Source organism: Propithecus coquereli, unplaced genomic scaffold, assembly GCF_000956105.1.
Source record: "Propithecus coquereli isolate 6110/MARCELLA unplaced genomic scaffold, Pcoq_1.0 Scaffold29, whole genome shotgun sequence".
NCBI classification, from domain to species: domain Eukaryota; kingdom Metazoa; phylum Chordata; class Mammalia; order Primates; family Indriidae; genus Propithecus; species Propithecus coquereli.
This window is the reverse complement of record NW_012148507.1, coordinates 808,342-821,460: the sequence shown is the minus strand read 5'-3', so window position 1 is coordinate 821,460 and position 13,119 is coordinate 808,342.

Here is a 13,119-nt window from a genome sequence, read left to right as displayed (position 1 = left end):
ATGAGCTAATGCAGATAAAGAACTAAGAGCCACGCCTGGATCACCGTAAGCCAGAACAGCATTAACTACCCCTATTCGTAATAGGTGCTACAGGGGATGAATATTTTCCAAATTAAAAGATGTTGTTAATCCACTGGAATGGAAAAATGTCATTATTAAAAAAAAAGGGAGACATGTCCAAGTCTTCCCTTGAACTTCCAGCATCAAGAACCCAATCTTTTTGTTGCTAGCCCAAAAGTGACAGCATCAGAACTGTTGGTTTCCAGGCATGAGAGGAAGGAGTCAGCCATGGGGTCAGGGATGGGGGTGGTAGGGGATGACAACATTGCTCCAGTGGGTGGGCCGTGGGGGAGAGTGTGTGGAGGCCACTTTGAAGACAGCAAACTTTGACTTGACATAAAGGATAAATGGTTACCTTGGGAGAAGTCCTCTCTGCATAGCCATGATTACATCCACTTCATTGAGCTGCTGTGAGCATTGAGATAATCTGTGTAAACTACAGTTTCCAACACTGACTAACACTTACCAAAATGCTATTATTATTGTACTGTTATTTTTTTATTTATTCTCCAGTACTTAACTCTGCACTATTTTTATTGACACTCAGCTGCTTTCTGGGTTCTTTTCTCCTTACCTATCCTTAGGCCCAGCCTTTCATTTTACAGTAACATCCTCCAACACTCTGGATCCTCTGCCACCATGACCCAAAGCCTGGTGGCTGAAATGGAGTGAGTGGGGGCCACGAGAATTAAACTGCATGTCTATGTCATCGAACAAGATGTCAACACTTCTGCCATGATATTGAAGCTAATATTATTTGAGAGCAACAGCTTTGGAGTCAGATGGCCCTGGGTCCAAGTCCTGGCTCTGGTATTATTTTTAAAATTATTTATTTATTTAGAGACAGGGTCTCTCTCTATCGCCCAGGCTAGAGTGCAGTGGCATAATCATAGCTCACTGTAGCCCCAAACCCCTGGGCTCAAGCTGTCCTCCCACTTCAGCCTCTAGAGTAGCTGGGACTACAGGCATACGCCACCACATCTGGATAATTTTTTAAATTTTTCACTCTGTTGCCCAGGCTGGTCTCAAACTTCTGAGCTCAAGTGGTCCTCTCACCTTGGCCTCCCAAAGTGCTGGGATTACAGGCATGAACCACTGCACCCGGCATGGCTCTGGTATTTGACAGTTACATAGCCTTAGAACACTTAGTTTCTCTATGCCTCAGTTTGCCCAACTTGTCAAATTGGGCCGCACTCTCTACTCTTCGATGTGCTCTGCCAGATGTCGCTTTACAACTTTCCATCCTGTTCTATGCCTCAGGAGGAATCAATAGGCTCCCTCGCCCTCTGGCTTCCATATGGTGAGTACCTGGAGGCCAGTTCACACACTGGTTCAGATTGTTTGAAAAATTTTTTTTGAGACAGGGTCTTGTTGTGTTGCCCAGGCTAGCCTCAAACTTCCAAGCTCAAATGATTCTCCTGCCTCGCCTCCTGAGTAGCTGGGACTATCACTGTGCCCAGCTTGGTTCAGACTTTTTCAAATGTAGCTCTAATGTCACTACTGTGCACAAAAACTTGCCCATAAAGTAAAATCTAAATTTATAGCCTGTAATTGAAGAGGATCTGACTCCTGATCTGACAGCAGTCTAACTTTTATCTCCTCTTGTTCGTCCTTATGTACCCTCATGCTGATGAACCCAGATTTCTTGCTCACTGTGTCCTGACCATATTCATGCTTCTGCTTCTGCTATTTCCGGCCAGGTCCTCACTGCATATAAAGAAACCCTACCGATTGCTAAAGGCCTAGCTCAGATGCTTCCAATGTACTCCCCCTACTCCCAAACATGGGAATTGTTCTCTTGCAAGGACTCCCATATCACTGTGTGTATCTTTCTTTCAGCTCTTTCTTACTTCCTGCTTGTATTATAATTACACGTTTTATCTTCCATGCCATTCTGTAAATTCTGTAGGGGAATGTCTGTGTTTTACCCATCCTGTGTCTAGTACTTGCCCCCAAAGGCTGCTCGATAAATACTTCATGAACAATATATTTGAGTTTTGTTGGTGGGTGAAGATTGTAAGGTGGTTGAAAGAATGATGCAGGCTGGCAATATGGATTTACCATACAGCATTTTTTAACAAGCACTTCTTTGGGGGTTCTTCAGCTTTACGACTAAAATATTACATTTCTGTACAGTGCTGCTCAGGTGGGGGGAAGGGAAGGAAAATCAGTAAATTCACCTTTAATCTCTCTTCTGCATCATTGCTACTTATAGTTCATGACAAAACATTGTCTAAAACAGCTCGCTAGGGGCAACCCTGCATGGGTGATGATATTCCAGAACAGATGGCAGGCCCAGGGGGAGGGGAACGTGGGAAGGGAAAGTGTAAAGGGAAATTTTCACTCTCTGCCTGCCAACCAGGATAAATAGAACACATTCTCTACACCAATGTCTTTGATTCACTTTTAACATTATAATGCACATAATGGATTAATGATAAAGATTCAATGATAAATTCAGCCAAGATCTATTCAACTTGCACTGTGTTCTGGCATTGCCACGTGCTTTGGGGAATACCAAGAACTTAAAGCAGGGTCTCTGCCCCTAATTTACTGTTCAAGTTTATGTGGGAAGCAAAATCTAAACCAGGGGTGGGGAACCTGCGGCCTAAAGGTCGCATGTGGTCTTCTAGGTCCTTAAATGCAGCCTTTTGACTGAATCCAAATTTTACAGAACAAATCTTTTTATTTTTGTTAATACATTTTTGTCTTTTGTATTTTCATTTTATTTTTGAAATGAACATATTTAAAATACCAAAGAATAAAATAGGTTTCAGTGAAATAATCCTCTCAGATTGACAGGCACAATTAGAACATCAGTAAGCCATAATGGCTAAATTGACGGCTGCTATGCTCACGATTGAGTTCTAACTTCCCCCGCCTGACTGCGCCACTACCACAGGAGGCTGGTTGGAGAGAGTTTGTGGGCATCGAGTATGCCAGTCTGTTACCAGCTTTTGACAACAGTGCACCGTGTTTCTGTTTGAAGTGGAATTTGTGAATAGTTGCACAGCTCAACAGTATTTTTTAATTCTATCTGCTTAACAGCCCATCATGTCAAAGAAGACCAAGAGAACACTGAAGGGAGAAAATAGATTTTTTAATGAGGATTGAGAATTGCAAGATACTTTATTTGCTTTGTGATACTGCAATATCAATATTAAAGAAATTCAATTCTCATCAGCATTGTGACACTCATAAGGACCACAAATATTTTAAATTAGAGGGAGAGGCGCAAAAGGTTATATTGCAGAAATTAAAAGACAAAAAGCAAAAGCAAAGATAATTCTTTCAAGCAATAATAAGACCTGGAAATAATGCCACTGAAGCATCTTATAAAGTAGCTTATATACTTGGGAAAAAGGGGAAGCCATTCAGTGATGTAGAAATTGTGAAAGAATGCTTTATCAAAGTTGTACAGTGTTCAGACACTGATAATGTTTCAAAGTACAAACTACTGCCTCTTTCAAGGAGAATCATCACTGATTGGCAGCATCAATTAGCTTTCAACTTAACAGAACAACTTCATGCAATGCTTCAAAAGAAAAATATATATTATTCAATCACTTTGGATGAATCAGCTGATACTACTGACTGGGCTCAGGTTTTATACTTCATTCAGGTCATAACAGAAGATTTTCTTTGCTATGAAGAGTTACTTGCTTTGGGCACTCTTTCGAACAGAACACAGGGAATAGACATCTGTGACAACTTTCAAGATAAACGTTGTGAAGTTGGACTGAATTTGGTAAATTTAGTGAGTGTATGTACAGACGGTGACCTTCCGTGACAGGAAAATATGAGGAATTTATTGCACAGATAAAAAAAAGTATTAGCAGATCCAGATGCTCTCATTTCTTTCCATTATATGTTGCATCAGCAAAATCTCTATGCTAAAGATACTATTTTAAGTGACATTTTGCAACAAAAATATTGTTAACTATATTTGTGCAAATGCAACACGGCATCCTCAGTTTCACAACATGCTAAAGTTGAATGATAAAGTATTCAGTATGGATTTGCCATATCTTTCCAAAGTGCGTTGGCTGTCACAGGGACAGGTGTTAGTCAAAATTTTATCTCTGCAAGAACAGATAGTTATATTTTATGAGGAAAAGAATCAGCAATGTGAATTATTGAAAGAAGATTTCTATAGGAATATAGCACTTCTGTGTGATATAACGTCAAATCAAAATGACTTGAATATTTCTTTGCAAGGTAAAACTAAGTCTATATATGATATGTGGCAAAAAATCCAAGCATTTAGAAAAAAACTATCTTTTTTCAAAGCATTTCTTCTTCAAAAGGAAATTTCAGATGAACATTTTCCCCAGTTAACAAAGGTCATTGATGAGCAGGATGATATATGCGAATCATTTGAAGAATACGCAGCTGTTATAGACCTATCAATTAGAGAATACAATGAAAGGTTCACTGACTTTGAGAATCATGACATCACACTCAAGTAAGCAATTCAGCTTCACCTAGTTGATATCACCAAGGCCTTAAAGAACTAAGGATGGAATTGATTGAGCTCTCAGTAGATGACATTCTAAAATCATTGTTTGATGCTGTGAAAAATCCAATCGAAATATGGAAAAATGGAGAATACTCACGCCTTTGGCAACATACCCGAAAAATGCTTTCTTGCTTTTCAACCATTTATTGCTGTGAATGTACATTCTACTCCCTAACCCAAATCAAGATACCCTTAAGGTCACAAATGACTGATACCCATCTAGAGCATCAACTGAAACTTTGGACCTCCCTGCTGCAACCAAATATTCAAATGCTTTCCAACAAAAAGCAGACACAACACAGTCATTAAAAGGTTACTTAACTTTAATACATTGACTGCCACACAAAAAAATCAGAAAACTTTCCCTGGAGCCACAGTGTTTTATTACAAAAATAGAATGAAAATAGAATAATTATAAGGTAAACATAAATAGAAAAACAAAATTTATTGACTTCTATTTATTTAATCCACGTTTTTAGAATTAAATTGTCAATATTAATTGTAACAATAAGAACATCAACAAGATTTTATATATGCTTCACGTGGCCCTGGGGTCAAAACTAGAGTAAGTTAAATACAACTCTCAAGGCAGTTAATGTGTTAAAATTAACAAACAGTTTTCATTTTTAAAATTATTAAGTACATAATATCATAAAATTATATTAATTAATCATATTAATAATTATAAAATTATTAACTAAGTACATAGTAGTTAGATTTTCACAAAATAATGTACGTTTTTAAGTATATCTAATTGAAGTTTCTTGAATGTAGCCTTATTTGATTACAGCTAAATTAATACGGCCTTACAACACGAAAAGGTTCCCGAGCCCTGATCTAAATATTACCATCAGCAGTGAGGAAACATATGGATGGCTTCATCATTTGTCAACTCTCTGACCTGAAGCCATTCATGAGTCTAAAGTGTTTTAATATAATTTGAAGTCACATTATATGAGTCAGATTCTCAAAGCCTGAGTTACTCTCTGGGAAGAAATAGGTTCCTTTAATGTAGCCAGGGCTAAAAGTAGCATACCATGGACTTTGAAATGGGCCCAAATGTTTTCTGTCTTATGAAACGAGCTACCTGCCTTTCTAAATCCAGACTGGCCTTTTACTTCTCTCGCTCAACTCAGAAATTCATATGGACACTGTTGGTTGTGGCCATTTGAGGGAAGTGCCCAGAACGGTGGTGGATCTTTTGGATGGACTGCAGAGGCACAGGCGACCTGCTGTGGCTGTCGCTGGCAGGAGAGAGGGGCAGGTTGGACTAGCAAACACCCAGCAAGTGCAGGACGTGTCCTCCTTTCCTCTGAGCTTCCGTTTAACTGGTGTTTAAAATTAGGTCGCATAGCCTATGACTAGGAGATGAAGAAATGAAATTTCGCATTTTTTAATGTCAATGAATTTACTGGTAACTGATTCTTGCTGTTCTTGCTTGTTTTCCCAGCAAGCAATTTCACTGGTTGGTTGGGAGGATGCTATAAAATAGATTAAAGTGCTTTGTAAAGTGAGAACACATAGTCGGAATGCAAAAATATTAAGTATTACATATAAAGTTTCTTACTTGCCATTCTGCATCTCAACCTGTCAAATCCTTGAGAGTGGAATCCATATTTGAATCCTTTTTGATTAAAATCTAATCAAAACATGAAGAAATTCTTTGCTTCTATTAAGTCTTTCATACTATATGATGACATATCACTAAAAAGTAACTTTTAATCTTAACTTCTATAAATTCATCCTCTTCCTTTTTTATAACCACAAATTTATTGTGACTATCCCTAAGTCTGGCACCAGTTGGTTGAGAAGGGGACCCTCCATGTGTCGGGACCAGCAGAGCTCACCTGCTTAGGGCTGCATTCGGAGCAGCTCGGGGGGGCCTTGGTGCCTTGTACATGTGAAGATTTTTTTTTTTGTCACAGATGAACAGACACCAACTCTTGCAGCTGTTCTAATGGCCCTGTCTGAAGGAAAGCCACTCTAAAAATAGAATTGAAGGGAACAAATGGTTTGCCTGATAGACTATTTTGAGGTGTAGGACGCTGGAGAATTCAAAAATAAAAGTATGTTATCAAGTGGGATGAGAAGCATATAAAATTTGGAGAAGTTTTGGGGTGTGATATTACAAAAAGGCTCAGTTGCTCAAGTTCATGGCTATGTGTTGCCTGTAGAGATTAGGTTAAATATATAAAATTGTCAACATTAGATACAATCTAATGTTTTGGTTTTACACGATGCTTCCTGTTTATAGCAAAGTCCTCAGTACCTTAGGGACACGATTTTAAAAGTTTTCAGAGTGAACCACAGGCCTTTAAAGTGGTGTCAGGGGTCTTTACATTTTCCAACTTTTCCAGGAACATTTAGCTTTCAGGGACTCTTGGTATTACTCGGTACAAACTGAGCATAAATGTGGTATAAACTAGTGCATAAATGCTGGCCTGGACTTTCTCCATGAGTTCACAGCCTAATGCCTTACCTAGGAGTTCCCGTGTTTTCTGTGGGCTTCAATTTTCCCTTCTTTCTTAGTAAACTGGAGATGATCAACATGCGGGGTAAGCAAATCAAACAGCAGAATCAAATATACTCCATGTGAGTGGACTGACATTACACGTGGAAGCCCCTAGCACCGTGTCTACAACCACTATTAATTATTTTAGTGTATGTTCTTACATAGGATTTTTAATAGTTATAGATGTAACTACTACTGTATATCCAGTTGTACCTTTTGCTTTTTCACTTATTTGCATAAGTATTATCACCCATATTATATTCATTGCATCTTTTAAAATACTTTGTCACAAAATGTGCTCATTTTTAAAAATGTAAGTAGCACAGAAGTGTGTAAAGTAAAACATAAAAGCTCTCCTTCTTCCTACATTCAACACCCAAGAGGTACCAGTTCTGTGTATGTTCTTCCAGAGTTGTTTAGTGCCCTTTAAGGAGATTAGATGCTCCTAGATGGCAGTCTGTAGAGCAGCGTGATTGGTGGGGCCGTGGGAGGCTGGGAGTGGGAACATTAGACGACTCTGCTTTACAGCCGGGAACTCGTGTGGCAATCCAAAAGGAAGTGGGTAAGGAGACCAGTCCTGCACCTCAGAGGACCCCTAGCTTTGGCGATTTCCTCAAAATCTTCTAAGTCATCCTCTGGTGCCTGGGACTGATGGGGTTGGCAGAACCTTCTGGGTGGGCTGCCCTGAGGAGCTGCACGGAGTCACTGGCTCCTGTGCGCCCTGGTCTCTGTTTCTCCCCTTTGGGGCGCTCTCTGACCCTATACTCCCATTCCCCACAGGTGGGGTCCACTAGATGCCCTGAGGAGCGCAGGGGACTTTGTGTCTACAGGGTCTCCTGGGGGCCCTGGTACGGGGCCCCAGCTCCAGGAGGGGGGCTTGGGGAGTGAACCATTCCTGCCGTCCAGCACGGTATTTCCAGCACAGAACTGCATGAGGCTGGGCAGCCAGCTCGGGGCTGACATGCTGATTTTCATTGACTCAAATTGTGTAGACAGACCGGGCCATGGCCAAAAATATATGCTGTTCTCCCCTGACCCACTCACCCATCGTAGGGGCTGCTCAAGAGAAAACAAGCCAGAAGAAGGAGAAAGGAATGAGAAAGCTGGGAAAACAAGGGTGACAAGGTGACAAAGGGCCTGAGGGAAACCAAGAAACCAGCTGAGGAGGATGTCCAGCTTGGGAGACTGTCTGATAATGCCACTAATAATATGTAATAAATGACAGCTGATATTTACACTGTGTCCTTATCACAGCCAGGCCTCTGAGAATTGTACATACATCAACTTATTCAGTCCTCACAGCAATCCGAGCTAGGAGCAGTGACCACCCCAGCTTACAAAAGGAAGAGAAAGAGAGGAGGGAGAAGAGGCAGGAGGGAAGAAGGAAGGAGGGGAGGAGGAAGGGAGGGCGGGAAGAGGCCACTGAGGCTCAGAGAAAACAGGTAATTTGACACACGATCACACAGCAGCCAGAAGTGGTAGATAGAGCTTGGGTTTGGTTCATGTAGTTAACTCCAGAATCTCTGGTCTGAAACACTTAGGCTAATGGATCTAATGTGGATTTTTAAGTTGCTGACTCTGTGACAAATGACACGACCACTTCCCATTGTCCTCAAATTTTCAGTAAACTCTACTCATGAATGACTTCTTTTAAAATTTTGCTTTGTTTAAAAACTAGTAAAGAGGCTGTTCATTGTTTAGCTCCATAAAGTGAAGAAGCAAGAATGGCTGGGTAGCAATAAACAGGTGACCCTATGACTTTCAGGGGTCCGAACACATCTTTGAGAAGGTGTATGTATCTGTGAGAATGCCAAGTAGGGAAGACAGTACCCTCAGAGGGTTTAACGGACCAGAGTTTCATGAAGAAGATGGAGGGGGCGGGAGTTAAGGGAACCAGCAAGGGAAGGTGAAGCATCAGGGACTGGAGTAGAGAGAAGCCCTCGCGCTCTAGTCCTTAGGGGCAAGGAGTGATAACTACGTTCCCCAAGTCCACAGAAAGCTTGGAGTCTTGGGAGGGAGGCTGCCTGCCAGGAGCTACGACTGCAGACTTTGCCACTGCAGAGCCATGGCAAGGCCATGAGGAAGCAGAGGAAACAAATCTCTCTTCTTCTTTCCCTTCCCAGCCTCTGAGCTCCTGCAGGTGATTGGCCAAACCCAGCCAAGAAGCCAGCAGGCAAAGATGCCGGGTTGATGCCGTCTGTACAGGCTAGCCTCTGGGGCACAGAGAGAGGCAAAGAAGGATGGGGAAGGAGAAGCAAGTGAAAAATAACTAGCACCAGAACTGGGGCTTCCACAATGAAACAGAGAGTCTAGGAAACTTCCCCATGTTCTCAAGTGGTGAGACATTGATACCTGGGTTCTATTTGTCTGCTGATATTTCTACAATGAAAAATTATGTGTGCGTGTGTCTTTGGTGTTTGTGTGTTATGTAGGAAGACAGTAGTTTAGGATCCAGTTTGAGTGCTGTTGTAACTGAGCTTTGAATGTTCCTGGATTTCACCAGAAGTCCAGACGTATCTGGGGGAGACAGACCCCTTGGAGGGGTATATACTTGGTCTCCCAAGGAGCCTGTGCACGTCCTCCGGCCTCTCTGTGACCGTGAACACCTTTTATGCCTGCCCCAGTCAGTGTGCCAACCCCAGGGCTTAGCCAGGACCATCTGGCTTCCTGGGGCCAATAGCCAGGTGTCACTCGCCTCTCTCATGTCACATCTTCTCTGGTCCAGGCCCCCTGTCAAAGCTGCTCATTCCGCCCAGATGCCGGTGATGCTGAGGAGTGAGGTGTCTGCAGCCTGTTTCCGAGAGTCAGCCAAAGTGCTCTCCACAACACTGCTCAGCTCGTGTAAGGGAGACCACTTTAGGATTCATTCTTTTTTTTTTTTTAGTTATATAATGTAGTTTTAAATCTTAACATGTCATTCAAGTGACATATGATTCTCATCTGACTGGTTATTTTAGGTGAAATCTTCATTGGGAATAGTGGGTGCTCTTACATTCCACTAATCTTAAAAAGAAGAGAGAGATTTGGGAGGTGGGGATGTTTTCAGAATAAATTCCTCCTGCACAGGCTCTCATTTCTTATCCTGAAAGTCCAACAAGATCTAATTGTTTGGACGTTACTATGTAATATCATTTGAAATCAGAATTTCTACCTCTTGGAATAGGGTCACCGTTGTACTGATCACAATAAAATGTGACTGCCATCTTGCGGTTTTCTGTCTACCCTATAAACCTGAAAATTGGAATAGGGAAAATAGTTAACAGTTTTTAGGAAGCAAATTGTCATTAAAGCCATAGCAACTCATTGGCAAGAACTTATTTTACCAGAAAATGTCAGGTGGGTGTTGATCGTCCTGTCATTGGAGGCAGAGATGATAATTTGCTCCTCGAGGACAGAGAAACGAAGGGCGTAGACGAGCGAGGGTGAAGTGTGGGTGTGGATTGCGTGGGGTAGGCTCAGTCCAGACTCCGGGGGCAGTGCTGGAGTCGTGTGGCTTTGCTGACGCCTCCTTGTACTTTCTGCTATTACTTCAATTAATTAATGCAAGTGAGTGTTTCATTTGATTCCGATCTTAGCTTCTGCTTGATACTGGGGGAAATCCATTAAAATATGGCTAATATGATGTTGCGTGATTCTGTGGTGCAACGTGATGCTGTACTGTACCTTCGAAATACTTGACATGTCATTTCAGTCTTACCTTTTTCAGAGAAGAGCCAACATCCCTTTATGCTAGACAGTTCTTCTTGCCTTTTTTTTTTTTTGTCCCTTTTTGTTTTCCAGTGCTCCTTATCATCGTTGCTTTGGTTCTGTGGTTATTTTAAGGCCACTGTTGTCTGAATGCTTCTCAGTGAACTCATCCAACCTCATGGTGTTATCTCCCAGGCCAGAGACCTCCCAGAAAACAGAGGGATACGTGTAGAGCAGGCTGGAGGAGCCAGAAGACAGAGGAGGAGAGGCCAGACATCCTGAAAATGCCATCCCACTGAAAACACCCACGCAATGGATAAATTTGAGCAAACACATCTTTCAATGCATTGCTGAACTTCCAAGAGATTGAGGCAAATCCTAAGGACAAAAATTTCAAAATAAATAACAAACCAGAAACTAGCATGGAAGCCAGGCTGTCCTGGGAGCCAGTGCACAGCTGACTGTTGTGCTATAGTGCATGCCTCCTGCTCGGGAGTCAGCTCGGACAACGTCTGTAAGTAGAGACATGTTAGTAAAATGTAGAAGTTTCACTGGCTCATACATGATTTCCTCCCTCCCTCCCCCTGGAAGTGACAGCTTTGTGCCACAAACAGCAGCAGCTTCCACTGGCACAGCTGGGGAGAGATACCACAGTGTACGTGAAATGCATCCCACCCCAGATTCTCACTCTGGACTTAGTTGGGTCACTTGCTCTGTCTTAGAAGTCCCAACAATGCATTAATTAGTCTCCTCGATCTTTGTGCAAAACAAAACATCCTAGACAATGGCCCAGAGCATCCACCTCTGGCACCACTGCATTTCACACAGAGCCTGCACCTGCTTCTCCACCAGCAGCTTGTGGGAATGTCCCTGTCCTCTGTCCCTGCTCTGTAGACTCAACCCATCACAACCCCTCCTTACGCCTTTTCCATCATGCCACTTGCACCTTTTCTTCAGGCAAAGTCCTGCATTTACTGTAGTATTCATTTATTTGACATTTACTATGTGGTTCTACTGTTAATATTTTAATAAGAATTAGAATTTGATTAGTTCCCAGGTTATGGAGTTGCATTGATTGAATTGCCTGTCTCTTTTTTCCCCCATAAGCCATGCTGTTTTTAATATATGATATTCCAGATTATGAGTGTTTATTTTGGGGGCATATATAGATATTTCAAGTTTTGGTGAAAACGCTGGCCAGGAATTAGAGCATTGGGGATTAAGGCGCGTGGGCAGGGCAGTGGGAGGGCAGGTCTTGAGTCTACACACAGTGGGGGAGCTAAACCTGAGACTCCCTGCCCCCCATACAGCCAGGTTACCCGAAGAGGCCACATCCTCAGCGAACAACCAGGCTGGGGAAAATCTGCCTTCAGTTTTAAGGCACAAAAAAATTTTTGGTGGGAAAAAGTGATAACAATATTAATAATTTCCTCCCTAAGAATCTGTAGCCATTGGCCTGCTCTTTCAGGAATCTTCGATTCCAATTCACATCCAAAATCTGGAAGTGGAGATGATCCCAGGAGAGTGACACCCTGGTATGCATGTACATCCTCTCCAGAGAGAAATATCCTCTGTCAAAATTCTGCAAGTTATCAATATATGAGCTTATAATTTAAAAATTACCAAATGCTTTACCAAGATACCATGAGTGAGACTTAGCAGCAGAAACCACAGAAAGCAGTTTTACGTCCCCATAGAATTTCAGGTTGGAATTAGCAGATGTAGAACATAGAATAACTGTCCCTGAAGCACATACTTACAGAGATGATACATATTTTTGTGTATCAACTTTTAAAATAACTATTTTCCAATTAAATAGATGGAACCATAATACTAGCAGTAATAGTATGCCCACTGGGAGGGAGTGATTAGAGAGAAAGCACTTTAAGATACCTGTATTTTTGGGGGGCAGAATCAATACATTTTGTTTTACTTAGAGCTTCCGTAAAAAATTTTAAAGATAAACACTAAAAGAATAAAAATAGAGTGTGTAACATACAAACAGTAGAGTGAAAAAATAATCCAGAAGACTTCAGGGAGAAAAAAAGAAGCAAATGAAAAGTGTAGCAAATAAAGATTACACAACAAAATTGCAGCAATAAATACAAATGTATCAATAATCACCATAAATATATACAGTTTTCAAAAAAAGAATGTTTCTATTGACGAAAGTGCCTCCAGCCTTGCTGTGTGGACGTGAGCAGACCCTGAGGATGGTGGCATGGAGGCTGCCTCCCACGCCCCAGCCTGTCACACTGGGCAGGCACCAGGGGCAACTGTCACCTGAAGGAGTCTCTGGCTGACCAGTGTCTGAGGTGCTCATCTTGGTGGCAGACTGCCG